Source organism: Neopelma chrysocephalum, unplaced genomic scaffold (assembly GCF_003984885.1).
Source record: "Neopelma chrysocephalum unplaced genomic scaffold, ASM398488v2 Primary Assembly neopelma1_24, whole genome shotgun sequence".
NCBI classification, from domain to species: Eukaryota; Metazoa; Chordata; class Aves; order Passeriformes; family Pipridae; genus Neopelma; species Neopelma chrysocephalum.
In genome coordinates this window covers 16,804,586-16,818,619 of record NW_020897693.1, presented here as the reverse complement: position 1 = coordinate 16,818,619, position 14,034 = coordinate 16,804,586, and the positions used below count along the sequence as shown (strand labels likewise).

General features: G+C 46.4%; 1 protein-coding gene across 6 annotated transcripts in view; it reads left to right on the top strand.

Annotated features, from left to right (window-relative positions):
- Window positions 1–35: 35 nt before the first annotated feature.
- NR1H3 (nuclear receptor subfamily 1 group H member 3) overlaps window positions 36–14,034 on the top strand; it is a 31,481-nt gene continuing 17,482 nt past the window's right edge. For 2 of the 6 annotated variants that reach the window (XM_027705415.1, XM_027705373.1), the window contains exon 1: window positions 36–155. The gene's annotated coding sequence lies outside the window, so the exon portion shown is untranslated. Of the gene's footprint in view, window positions 156–1,315; window positions 1,407–1,927; window positions 2,128–4,848; window positions 5,077–13,686; window positions 13,704–14,034 lie in introns of those variants that run through there. The other 4 variants (XM_027705388.1, XM_027705412.1, XM_027705397.1 and 1 more) reach the window with 4 other exon arrangements.

Below are 14,034 nucleotides of genomic sequence, written 5' to 3'. Positions count from 1 at the left end.
CGCGCCGGTCCCGCCTCCAGGAGGAGGATCCCGGGGTGGGACGACCCCGCTCGGCCCGCGGAGGATCCGCGCTGGGCTCGCGGCCGTGGCGGCGTTGACCTTTGCTGTCAGCCCTGCGGAGGCTGTGTCCCGGGCTGCAGCCGCGGAGGCGCTCGGTAGGAGCGGGTCGGGAGCGAGGGTGAAGCGCCGCGGCTCCGTGAATAAAGCGCTGCTTTCCTTCCCCCGCCGCGGCTTTGCTCTAGGACACAAGGGTTTCACGGTGTTCTGACAACCGTCTGTGTACTCCTGGGTAAACTCCTCGTGAGCAGGAGTAGGGAAAGTACCCTCGAGTCAGCCTGAGGATGCCTGTCTGTGTCGAAGTGGAAACCTGCTGCTGCTCCTGGCTCTTGGCAAAGAGGCTGCCCAGGGTTGGCAGGTTTTGCCCTGTTTTGGTAGTTTCTTACGAAGCTTGGAGGAATTAGACGAGTGTGAGATGAAATCCGGCCTCTGCTGCCGGGTGTGCATCCGCTGGATCGCTGGCCGAGGATCCAGTAGGTGCCGAGTAAATAGAGGGGGAAATCATAGGCGGTTAAGCAAATTTAGTGATATTTAGTGCTCCTCTTCACCTAGTAGTGGGGTTCTCAGCTTTCTCTTTTTTAAAAAAAGGAAACATAGCTCTCACGATTGCAAAGAAATCTTGGAGTCGTGAAGCCCAATGGCTCAAAACCCAGCTCTTTTGTACGTGTTTATTTGCTTCAAACTTTCTGTAGTTTGCAGCATTAGAAGTTGTGTGTAAGGTCTTACAGGTGCCAAATCGTTCATGAAGCACAGGGGTTATGTCAGGGCAAGCTTGGTGCAATACATGAAGTTCAGCTGGACAGAATAACGTGTTTAATTTGCTCATGCTCGAATGCTTGGTTAATTTAAACCAATTCTATTTCGTATCTCTAGGAGAGCATGAAGCCGCGTTGTTGGTTTTTTTGCCGATACCTCCTCAGTGAGGAAGTGCTGGAAAGAAAAGGTTCTCCGTGGAGGGGAAGTGCGCGCAGTTCCTGCGGCACCTGCTTTGTGATTGTTCTGCTGCTGCTGGTGGTGGTTTCGCTCCGCTCCTCCGGGCTGAGCCGAGGGCGATGAGCGCCGCGCACGGGGCTCCAGGCGCCGGTAACTCTGCGGCGCTGGGATCGCGCCGGGGACGCGGAGCCTTCGCGTCCCGCCGGACCCGCGGGGGCGGAGCGGGGCGGGCGGAGCCTCCACGTGACCCAGGCCCGCGTGACATCACGGCAGCTCCGCCGCGGCGCCGGGAACAGAGCCGGGAACAACGCAGGGAACAACGTCGGGCCGAGCCGCCCCTCCCGCCCGCGGCTCGGGCACCTGCGCCACGGGGGGCGGCGGCGGCCGCGCATCGCCCGGAGCCGCGGCCCGCGCCGGTAACTCATCGCGCCAGCCCTGGCCGCGGGGGGCGGCCGCGCCGCCTCCTCGCCGCCCGCGGGGCCGCCCCGCGTGTCCGAGGGTCACAGCAGGGGACGGGGCCGCGCTGTCCCGCCCCGCGGCCTGCGCCAGCCCGAGCGGCCTCAGCGCTCCCCGGGACCTGGAGCCGGCTCGCAGCGCCTCCCGCCCGCGTCGCGCTGTCGGGCGGGTCGGCCCGGGCCGGGCGGCGCTGGAAGGTGCTGGAAGGAAGGGGGACAGCGGCGGCCCGTCCCGTCGAGCCGCCCGGGGCCTGGCGGGGTGCGGGCCGGGCTGGCGGCGGCCCCCGAGCGAGCCCCGCGGGCGGGAGGGAGGGAAGGGGTCGGTCTCTCGGCGTGAGTCCGCAGCGCTTCCCCCGCCTCCGTGCGCGGTCTGTGCTGGCGAGAGCTGCGCGGTCGCGCCGTCGAAGAGGGTCCCTCTGCTGAGGAGGTCGGAGGCGTCTGGGGAGGGGTGTCAACTTCTCGTGCTGTTACTGTGCATCTGAAGAGCCCGGATTTCTGTCGTCTCCGGACGTGCTGTCAGATGTTTACTTGCTTTGTGGTAACTTGTTAGCTTTCCTCTCCTCCGCTCAGCTCTCCGTTTCTCTGTCTCGTTCACCTGTTGCATCTTGTCAACCCAGATCGTGAGTTTTCTAGGACACAAACTTGTCTGGACGGCTGTCATTTTGCACGGTGCTGCTAAAAGGTAGCCTTGCTTACGCTGCTGATTACTCTTCATTGTGCGATTTCACTGACGCTCAGGGTGCTAAGGTCCACAGATAAGTCAAGACAGGTATTGGCTGGAAGCAGACCTTGGATTACTGGTGAAAGAGAAATGTTCTGTCTCTTGAAACTTCTTTCTCCTCTTTTCTTTTTCCTAAAGGGATATCTGGGCCCTTCCCTTACAAGGCTTTTTAAAGGAAGTCTCTGACACTGAGTCACATTTCTGACTAACCATTTGGATCACTCTGTGTCAGACAGTTTCTGGCTATGACTGCAGGTTATGTTTGTCTGTAGGGAAGAGTCCTCTCAGATCTGCTGCTTGTTCCAAGGTACATGGAGTATCTGCTGTTCCCTAGGTGTCAGAAAGAAGTCTATACCTGAGGACAAACAGAAGGAAAAGTTATTTTTTCTTTTTTTAGTGAGTGGTGGTCCTGATTTTTCAATTATGTGAGTCTTAATCAAGCCATAACCCCCTTGCTGGCGTAGAAACAGAAACATGTGTTTTACCTTTTAGTTATAGAAGCAAAAACTATTTGAAAACTTCAGCCAAGTGTTGCTGAGCTCAGTCCTTCTTTCATTTGGGCTATGGAAAGAGGGCATTGGATACGGTACACATTGTGCCAGGACCAGGTGGAATTTGGCTTGGCTGTGCTGCTCTGCTGTCACACCTGTGGCACGTTCACCAGAAGATACAGTTGCCGCAAGTCTTCTGAGGGCAGGCTGGCTCTGTGGCTTCCTGGTGTGACCCCTTCTGAGAGCACTTGTAGTGATACCTCTTTCTCATACGTGCATGTGCTCGTGCATCTCCTTTTGCAGGAGAAAAGCAGGAGTAAAAGTATTTAATATCCTTCTTCTGCCTCACCAAATAAAAGATGAGGGAAATAAACCCAAACCAGCCTCAGGCAGGACAGAACATGGGTCACTGCAGAGATGCTTGGAGGTTCTGTAGCTGCCAGAGGAAACTTGCAACTACTCATATTGTGAAGGGATGCAGGGAGAAGTACCATAGCAGGGACTATGTATATATATATATATAAATTGCCTAATCTAAAAAATAGAGACAGGAAACTTTATCACAGAATTAGTGTGTCCTGGCAGTGTGCCTTGGGGTTACTGTTGTTGGCTGTTTCCAGTTACTGCTGCTGCAGCTCCCTGTGCCATGTCAGCATGTTTCCCTTACCAGCTGGCTGTGCAGGAGGGAGGCAGGCAGAGGGTGTGTGGGACAGGCCGTGCAGCCCTACAAGCGCAGAGCATTTTTGCTGCCTTATCCCTGTCTCACACCTACAGGAAGAGTCATGTTTCCAGTGTGTTAAAGTGCACTTGATTGCTATGACTTTCTCTTCCTTTCTCTTGGATTAGTCCTCGAAACTCCATGCACTTGTTCTGTGGTAAACAGAAGGATTGTTTTGTTATTGTTAAATGTTTGATTGAGTGGTCTCAGAGCTCTCTTGTAAGTCATATCTCTTGTAATTAGATCCGGTTTGTGATTGTATGGCTATCAAGATTGACAGGTTTTAAAATTTTAAGTTTAGAATTTAAGATCTTTAACTGTTGCTGTTTTTCAGAAGTTGTGATTCCATCTGCTCATCTGCCTAAGGAAGAGTATGTGCTTTGTCTTAGATGCATTGAAGGGTGATCCTGCTTTCTGCTGTGGAAGCAGCTGCTGTGAAAGTCTCATTGTTGCAGATGCGTGGGTCTTTGCATGTTGAATAGGAAAGCTTATCAGATTGATTGTCAGTCTCCCTCCTTTCCCTCCCCCACCAGTAATAAGATTGACACACCTGACAGTCTTGGAGAAACATCAGTCTTCCACAACTGAGGTGAAGCCTGTCATAGATGTCCCTGCCTATGGCAGGGGGGTTGAACCTAGATGATTTTTAAGGCCCATTCCAACCCAAACCATTTTATGATTCTATACTAAGATATCTTGTTTCACTGAGGGAAAATGTTGTCCCGGTCTGCAGTAAGGTAAGATACCTTGTTTTCCTTACAGCCTAATAATTTAGGAAGGCAGAATTGCATTCTCTTGGCTGTGGAAATTCTTGGTGGGAAAGAACTTAATCTTGGGAGGAAATTAGAGGAGTGCTTCCTGCTGACAGGTATAGGTCTGTATTTAGGCTGCCGACAGATTGAACTTGGTCATTACATCATGTTTCTGCTAATATACAAGTACAACATTTGACTTACCATTTTCATTGTGGTTACTGCAGGTAGATGCTGTATTGTAGTTACTTTGGGTTTGAGAGATGTGTATAATATTGTTAAAAGAGGCTGTCCATGTTCAGTCAGACCTTAGAAATTTATCAATTAAAAATGGTATGATGGCTTACTTTAGCACTGCTGTGTTGTTTTTGTTCTGTGACTTCCTGCTCAGGACAAAATACCTTTTTTCCATTTTTGGAGCACATACAAATTCCTTTCATGTGTCCTCACTAAAAAGGAGACACCCCTAGAGCTATTGCAGCAGCTTGTACTTTTAAATCTGGAGATCTCAAAACCATATTTCCTGTAAGGCAAAATTTGAGTGTCAAAAATTGAGTGTCAAAAATAAAATATTAAGGTAATATACTCAATTTCAGTATAATTTCATAAATAATTTTGAAGTATACACTGTCAAGCTTTTAAGTGTCTTATTTGGGGAGGGCAAAGGCTAATAGAGGAGAGCAGAGCACTGCAGATCTTCCCAGTAGGTTTAATAAAGGGAACAGATAAATGTTTTAGTGGGACGTTGCTGAAGAAATTAACAGAAAACGTTAGAGCATGAGAAATCTAATTCTTGTTTTGAACAGACCAAAACTAATGTCTGTAGGATTAAGCAGGAGAACTACCTCGTGGGATGTGAGAATTGAAGCAATTTAAAAGCCATGCTGCAGAGTCAGGTTGTATTGTGTACTCATAGAAACCCCTCTGAGATGTAAAGAAAAGATGTTAGGTGAGTATCAGACTGATTGCTGAAGCACATGACTGACAAGAGAGTAGGTGTCTCCTGGAATGTAAGGCTTTATAGTTTGTTTTAAGGTTTTAAAAAAATATTGGCAAATATACTCGTAAAATTTCTGGAAACCAACTCCATGGCATGGAGTTGTATCCTCGCTCCCTCCAGGGAGTGGGGCAGTTTTGGCCTGCTGGTCTTACTGCAGCTATGATGCAAACAAGGTTGGTTGGTTGGTTTAAATCAAAGCTTCCCACTTGCTGATATAAATCATGATTAATATGATTTAAATAATTCATTTAAGCTTTGTTTTGCATTTGATACTGTGTTAAAAGGAAACTTCTATCTAATTGATTAGCCTCACTTAGTATTACTTGCAAAACAGGACGATACAGTGTGTCTACATGCATCCATTTATAGTATTTCACAGTTAATGTTTACATTGCAAAATGGTCATTTGTATTTACTAGGTGATTTTCTTTCTTCATGACTTGTACAAAACTGCATTTGAATAAAGAGGTCAAATCGAATGTGCACTTTTTTTATAATTATACTGTAGTCACACAAATCATGCACTGCATACATAAGAGAAAATATGCTTGCTGGAGTGTGTGCTGTTAAATCTGACTTATTCTGTCAGGGTAGTGTTATCTGTACTTAGCAGAATGAACTGGTTGTTTTTGGTCATTGTGTCCTTCCAGATCTTACAGTGAGCATAACTAATTGTCCCTTGTCTTGTTTTTCTTCGGAGACTGGAAGAGAGAGACACCTCCCACCCATTTCATGCTGCCTCCCCCAGCTTTGAGCGAACTAATTTTATAAGTGAATTGAAGAAACTAATGCTTCTGCCTTTTTTAAGAAAGATCTGTTTTGTACTTCAGTGGATCCTGGTTCTGCAGACTCAGTGGCTTTCTTGAGTTTAGGAATTACACTCTTTAAACATCCAACAGCCATTTGCTGCTTGAACAGGGGGTGCCTGTGTTTGTTTAAATGGTTGTTTTGGACTTTATCATAAATTGCCATTAACTTGGAAAATAAACTGAACAAGTGTAATCTTGAAAACTGTGTGTAAAATCCATTTAAAGGAAAACATTTGGAATTTAAATAGTCTCTTCTAGGGCCCTTATGAAATGAGGGCAGAGAGGTAGGCTTCTACAAAAGCTCTGTAGTGTATCTTGGTTGCCAGGGACATACATGCAGAAATGTGCCAGCCCCCAAAGGACTCCGCATGCCTTGCCAGTGACTTTTCCTGGAGGATTTCACACAGTCAGGCTGTCAGATATGCACATCTAGTGGCTTTCTGCGTGCCTACCGGCAGAAACTCACATGCAACTTTGTGTGGGCACGTGAACTTGCGCTGGAACAGCCTTTGAGACCTGCTGTGATGGTGCATGCCTTGACATGCAGGCACACATGCACATGCAGAGTCCTGTGGGCAGCCCTCACCAGGCTGCTTTGGCTTGCATGAGAAGTGCCACTGAGGCAGGGCAGCTCACCCAGCTGCAAGCTCTGAGAGTAGAAGGAGAAGCTGTCACCTGACCTTCAAATACCAACTTTTGTGATTCTGGTCTTCTGATTGTCTGCTTCCTACCCTTGGCCATTTTCTGTAGGAGAGGAATAATATTCTAGTTCCCATGAAAGGGCCAGGAAGAAGTTCAAAAGGTGGGCTTTAGTGTTTAAAGCTGGTGAGGTGGACAGATTCTTAGGCATCTGCAGGTCTGGGCAGGAAGCCTTAGGTAAGTATATGCTTTAAAGTCTCTATAGCATGTGGACAGGCAAGGTTGCACTGCTCCCTCTTTAAGGAAGGTGTCAGAATCCCTTAGCGAAGAAAGAGGGAACTCCTGTTGTGAGGAGTGTTTTAAACTGAAAAATAAAATTTTAAAATGTAAGAGGTAAAATAACCATAAATCATATAATGGAGTCTCTGTTATCTGTCTGTGTCTGAGAAGAGGGGATGTAATTTTCTGGCCTACATGGGGCTGAAGAAAAATTTTGCCTTCGTCTGTAGAAAACTCCCAAGTTGCTGTTTGTTCTTCCAGAAATAGAACAGGAGTGGAGAAAGGAGAACCGTTTGTCTGAGGAAAACATGAATTTTCTCCCTATCACTTGTACTTTAAAGACATTTTCTATGGTGCTGCTTTTAAGCAGCAGCCTGGGGGTGAAGGCTGAAGAAGAAATAAGAAGAGACCGCAGACTTTTTCCTCCCTTGTTTCAGTATCATCTTCGAGTGCTACTCCCTGATACTTGCTCTGGGTGGTGCCTTTAGCAGTGTCCCAGAATCGGCAGGCCATCCACACCCTTCTTGCTTGATACAAGGATCAAAATAAGAAATGGACCCACCTGTTGGCTTAGCCCCATTGCCCGCTCCCGCGCACTTGTATGTGTGCTCATATTTTCCAGCCCTGATCTTGGATTCGCATTTGTTGCTGAGAAGTCAAGGTGACATGAGCACTCTGACGGGGTAATGTTTGCTTGCTGGCTTCATACAGACCCTGCTGGAGTGTCAGTCTTTGTAGGATCCCTGGTTTGTCTGTGGGTTATGTGTGATGGCTTCCTTCTCCTTGTGGCAGGGAATGTTTCAGAGTTGGGAATGGATTGGGCTCCTTGCAGCATGATGCTTGTGACAGACTCACATGGTCTGATGGTTACATTCTTTCGCCTTCTTGTGTTGGGGCCTTTGTGCAGGCTTTCAATTTGTTCTGGGCTGCATTATTTGGAAATCATTGCACCTCCACTGTCTTTGTGCCTTGGTAGGGCTCTTTCTGCATGGATGAGGGTGAGGCCTCCTGGGTGCTTGGAGATAACCTGTGAGGAGAGTCAGTGGCTCTGGTTTCCCACTGGTGGGTGTGCCATGAGTGCAGCCATTTCACTGGCTGGTGTTTGAGCAGTGGACTCTGTCCGGCTCTGGACTGTTTTCCAGCTGAGTATTTGTAGTGATGTCAGGCAGTGTGAGAAGGGAACATGACTTGGCAGGACAAAGTCTGCAGAAAGTTCAGCTCCACATTTGGCCAAGAGCCTCAGAGGGAATGAGATCTACACACACATTCTCCTACACAGCCTGTCACACGCCCTCTCACATGCTCCTTCCTGTCACAGGAATCTCTTTCTCTCATTTTTATACCTTTAACCCTTCCCTCCTAGCTTCTTCCTGGTGGGTTTATAAAACTCAAAAAAGTCCTTCGTATGCTGCTGTTACTGTGTCCTTGTTAAGGGTTCAGTTGCCATGACCCCCAAAATCAGAAATAGCCCATACAGGCCAGGATCCAGAGTAGTAGTCAAAAGCAGGGCAAGTTTACTTTGCAACGAAGCACTTAATAGTCCTTTATTCTGACCTGCACTCCTCTGCCAGTCTTCACTGTGTTTCTTGGCAGCTCTTCTGATCTTTATTGCTCTATTGCAGTCTTCTGTCTGGTCTAGGTTTGGATATATACATCTGCAACTCCTGCATCTCTCTCTTGTTCTTGTAAAAGCAGTATTAGCAAAACCTGCCAAGATACATCCCTTTTAATGATTGAGTGGAATAGACTAACAGTCAGGCTTACTCTGGAGCAATTTAAAACTCTGTTCCAATATCCCTCCGATCTGTTCTTTATATGGGTATTTCTGTGGCACTGTAATTTCTTCCTGACCTTTGTGCTACATCTAGAGATGATACTTCTATGAATGGAAATTGGTGCTTTCCCCTACTGCCCTTGAGGGAATATTAATGAGTTTCCTGCCTGTTTTGTAATCCGGTACTGTATTTCTGTTTTGCCTATGAGGGGTAGTATTTATTTTGATTGATGCTTTTAGGTGGGATGGTGCTTGGATACAAAGTGCTATGTAGATACATTATTAAAAGGCTGTTTCCCAGAAAGAATCATGTATCAGTTAGCAGTATGGTGATGGAAGTACACTTGGGGTGGGAGAAAAGGAGGAAATCAGAAAAATGAACAAACAGTTGCACTGTAAGCAGCCCTCCCCTTCTGTTCTTTCCTCTTTTGCCTCTATTCATCACGTCCTCTAATTTCATAGCTGGTAGAGGATGAGGAAGACTAGTTTGAAAGAGAAGGTAGCCTGGACAGGGGTTATGAATTGAGGGCTTTTAAGTTCTCTTTTTGGCATTGCTGTGATACATCCCACAGCTTTGTGTCCTTTGTCATCTTGTCTTCCTGGTAAAATGCTGCAGCTGCTTCTTTTTGCTTTTTTCTGTTTTAATAGCTCAGTGCTGAGAGTGAACTGTGCCATGTTCCTGCTCAGAGGAGTCAACAGCAGTTTGGAGTCCTGTGTTGAAGAGATGAGCTGAGACAGTCTGGGGAGCTGAGCAGATTTCCCTTGTGTGATGCCAGCCAATAAAGGTGCTTGGCTAGAATAGGCAAGGGTCATGAAATGTTATTTCCTTACTGCATAGTTCAGTGGAGATTAAATTATTTTTTAAGGAAACAATCAGGTGAACAGTATGTTGTGGGATTATTTATCATTTTCTACATACAGAAAAAAGGCCTGCAGTGCTCTTTTCTAGACGTAATCTAGTAGATTCTTTTCTTTTTTTTTTTTTTTTAATTCTTATCTCTTGCTTCAGTTTGGAAATCACATTGGGATGACTTCTCAAATCTGCTGTGAGTCACACTCATATTCCCTGAAGGGGGGCTGTAACATCTGTGGAATTAAGGGTCATAAAGGAGGAATGTAGGATCCATGGTAGAGTTTTTATTCTGTAATGTGGTGCAACAGTGAAAGTCCGCAATGATTGAAGAGGCTTCTCTAACTCTCCCCCCTTCCTGCCAACTCCTGTGCGAGCCTTGTTTCAAAAAAACAGCTTTTTGGACCTAGTTGGATATTGCCATTACCTCTGATCTCGATGACACTGTATATTTCCTGTCTCTTTTAAACTCTTTTCTCTGGGAAGATGATAGAAGCTCTTAAACTCTGGGTCTCACTTTTATGTTTTGCAAAGCTATACATAGTTGTGTAGAACAAGATATTGGTGGCTGAGTAAATACAGAGAAGGTGTCCAGAAAGAAATTGAGTCTGTGGACATGTTTTCCATGCTGCCACGCAGTGGCATTTATGAAGAAACTAAGGTGGTGGGGTCAGATCACATTTTCAGCCTTCAAGTAGGACATGATGTGCTGTCATTGCATGAAGGGTGTGTAAGAGCTGGTCAGCAGCAGGAATAATCAGCTGTAAACATCTCAAGTTTAATTTTCCAAATTGAAGGGGGATTTTGTTAGTTAGATTATTTTATAGTAGGAAGTTTTCTTGGTTGCTTGAACACTTTACATTTGATTTTATTCTTTTTTTTGTTTGTTGGTGTGTGTATCTGGTACTGTGGTTTAGAAGTGTGAAAGAATGACATCATTAGCCGATACAGGGGCCCTAGAAAGAAAAAGAGACACACAAACCAAAACCACCTTTGCATAGATACATTTATATGTGCAAAGGGAAAAAAGGCTTACTGCTAGGATAGTTAAATTTGCTTGGAGAAGTTGAGTGGTATTGGCAAAAGAATGCTGTTGCTATTTTAAAGTAAGTTTCCATAGGGAAAATTTGCTCTTATAGTTGATGCTGACAAACATATTCTGTGGACAAGGCTCCAGGCTAGATCCCCTCCCTTCCCCTTCCCAAGGAGTGGCACTGAGCTGCCCTTTGCTTCTCTGCTAGCAGGGGAGGGGGGTAGCTGCTCTGCTTTGTATGTTTCATTCTCTTGGGTGTAGCACAGATGGATTTTTCCTGTTGGAAGCCTCTATCAAAGCCTCAGTTTTGCTTCCTGCCATCTGAAGGTTGGTGCGATAGTGATGTTGAGCTGTCGATGAGCTGGATTCGCAGCCAGGCACGGGGGATTATTGCAGTTCAGCTACAAAGAGCAAGTTCTGCCCATATTTATCCTGGTGGGTGCTGCAGAAGTTGGTGTCGCTCTGAAGTGGGTGTGCTTGGTCTGCTTCCCGTGTTGGGACACTGGCTTCACAGCTCACCTGGCCAGACAGAACTGAGGAAGGATGACTTGTCATTATACAGGATGGCTTGGAGGGGAGAGGAAGGTGGTGGGATGCTGCTACTGTAACATCTTCCTTGCTGCAAGCTGGTACATTCCCTAGTTTTTGCCATTCTTGAGGTGTTTATAATCTAGGTTAGCCAGAAGCTTGAAAACTGAGGTGACAGTAGAAAGCCTAGAAAGGATAGAATGGGCTGGAGATTTGTTACGCAGATCGGGCTTATGTTGTTTTCCAGGGTTCAAGGGAACTTGTGTCAATGGCCTTTTAAAGGAATTTCGTGGCAGCAAGGTGGCCACATTATTCCTGATATCACTTGTTATTCATTTCCAGGAAACGGTCTATCGTCTTACCATAATCTCCCTCCCTCCCTCTCCCCACCCCCCTCCCCTCTCTCTCCTCCCTTTCCTCTCCTTCTCCCTTTCCCTCTATCCACTTGTCTGCCTCTTTCTCCCTCCCTTTGTTAGAGGGACCGATACTTCCTTGCAAACAGGAAGAGAGGCGAGAGCAGCCCTGTGCGCAGTGTGAATGAACTCCAGTAACCTTGTCTCCTTTCTCCTCCTCTCAGTTGCAGAACCAAGGACATCTGGCAGTCGGGAGAGAGCGAGGGAGGAAACATAAAGGCACAGCCCATTTCAGGATCTTACCCACCCTGAAAGTGGTCACACATATGCTCTCTTTTTCCTCTTGCTCCATGTGTTGACATGGCACTCTTTGATCAGGCAGAACCTGGGAGGTAGGCAAGGGCAAACTCAAAACCTCAGCCTTTGCCAGGCAAGGTATAATGAGAGGCAGGTAAGAAGGGAGGAAGCATCTGCTGCTGGATGAGGCATGTGAACAGGAGAGCTGACTTGCAAAATAGTTGCTGTTGGGGTGAGGAGTTGCCTTGCAGAGCCTGTAGCTTCCCGGGTGGGACTGGTGTCAGCACATTCTGTCATCATGTGATATAAAATTTGGGAAGCCCTATTCCCAAAATGGGGGGGGGTGTCCACAAACTACGTAGGAAAGGAATCTTGTACTCTGCAGATCATGGACAAGGAGTGAGTTTGGTTTTTTTATGTGGAGCAAAGCAAAAGTACTTTGAGCTTGTTCTTTCCCTGAATTACTGTATTCTGTTTGGTGGTACAGTTGTGCTTTATGATCCTAATTCACTTTGCTAACCTGTTTTAATTGTTTCAGTCCTGTGTTCCTTCTTGCTTGATGTGGGGTGCAACTGGCTTGGAACTTCTGTTGCTGCCATTGTTTGTTTATAATAGCTATTCTGTGGGTGGAGAGTGCCTAAGTCCTATTAAGTTCAGATTCAGAAATGCCCACAGACCTCTTTGCATTTTGGTTGTAATATAAGGTCTAATTTTGGAAGGAAAATTATGCAGACTTCTTTCCAATCTGCCAGAACTCACCTTTAGGTTGTTTTTCTGTGACAGCCTGACTTTCCCTTCCTCGGTTTTCTTCTATTCCTTTTAAGCATACCATCTTTCAGAATAATACTTTTCAGCCTAACACCGTTGTTATACCTCTCTGCTTCTCTTCCCAGTACTCTTTCCAACCAATTGACACTCGTTTGTTTATTTTAATCTGTTCAGTTGTTAGTCACTTCTGCTGCTGTTCTCTGAACCTCTGCCATGGTTTCCATACCTGACCTGGTAGGAGATGGCATGCTTTGTGTTGAGACCAGACTAAAGCCAGCGAGAGCTGGATGCTGCAGTGAGAACCTAGTTCAAAGGACGAGACAAATGCATAGGAAAAGGCCATGCCAAAAGTCAGCAAAGTCATGGGTAATAAAGGAGTTGGTCAGCAGCAGGAGTAAAAGCCAAAGTGGGGTGGGGGTGAGGGGCAGGCTCTGAAACTCAGAGCTAGAGTGGGAGAGGTGGGAATAAGACCCTTAAGTTGAGGGCAAGAGACCAGAATGCAGCTGCCCATCCCTGGGGAGCAGGCTGCGCAGCCAGGACTGACTTGTAGGACTCTTCTGCATAATTGTCAGAGGTGGCAACAACTTCAAAGGCTCACAGACCAGTGCTACAAGCTTGGGCAGCTGCTCATGGTCAGATGAAGCTTAGCTGGACAACAAATGAAAGCAATCAGGAGGCCGAAGCTTTTCTTTATCAGCTTAGGACTGATGGTGGCTTACAGACTTCTTCCAGTTTGTGGTTGTCTTTATGCTTCTGAGAGATCAAAATGGATGATGCGATTTCAAACTGTGTCTCTTCAGTTCTCCGTAGAGAGGGATTTACAGCAGGGGCACAGAGCTAGTCTGTTCCCTGAGGGTTGGAGAACTGTTTTTCCCATTCTTTATAAACATACTGTTCGAAATCATTCTTTATGGTATCCTGTTGCACTGCTTTGCACACCCTGCATTTTCATGTTTTGTCCCTCCTGTTGTCAACCTGAAGGTGATTGTTTTTCCTCATAAATTTTGACAGTTTTCACATGTAATATTACTTAATTTTCAAAGTGACAGATTCTGTTTCTGTCTTCAAAGGTGTGTCTCTTTCAACTTTTTCCTAATGAAACTTGTTATATGTATACTTTTGCCCCGCTCAGAGCCCCTCTATCTGTTCCAGCATTTCTAGAGAAATGTGATGATGCAGAGGGAACGAAGAAGAATGAGCCAACCTGAGCTGGGAATAATCTTTGTTTCTCTGAGACAGCTACAAAGTAGTACCAAGATCCTAGGGAAGATTTGTGAAAATCATCTGGCTGCTATACCAGACACAGTATAGGAAGAGCATTGGGTCACAAAATATGTTTACTCCCTATGAAAGGATTGGAACAGCAGTGTCTCCCAAAGGGCTTAGCTTTGTGCTGGTGCTGTAGTGTCCTGTAAAATCTCAGTCCAACAGGTGAGTGTTTTTTCTTGGCCATCTAGATCTGCAGCCAGCATTTGATACCCAAGGTAGTGCCATCACTGTGCGAGTTGTTGATTCCAGCAGAGGCCATTATGTGCTGCCCATTGTGCGCTGCCTGTGGGCCCAGCTTTCAGATGTTG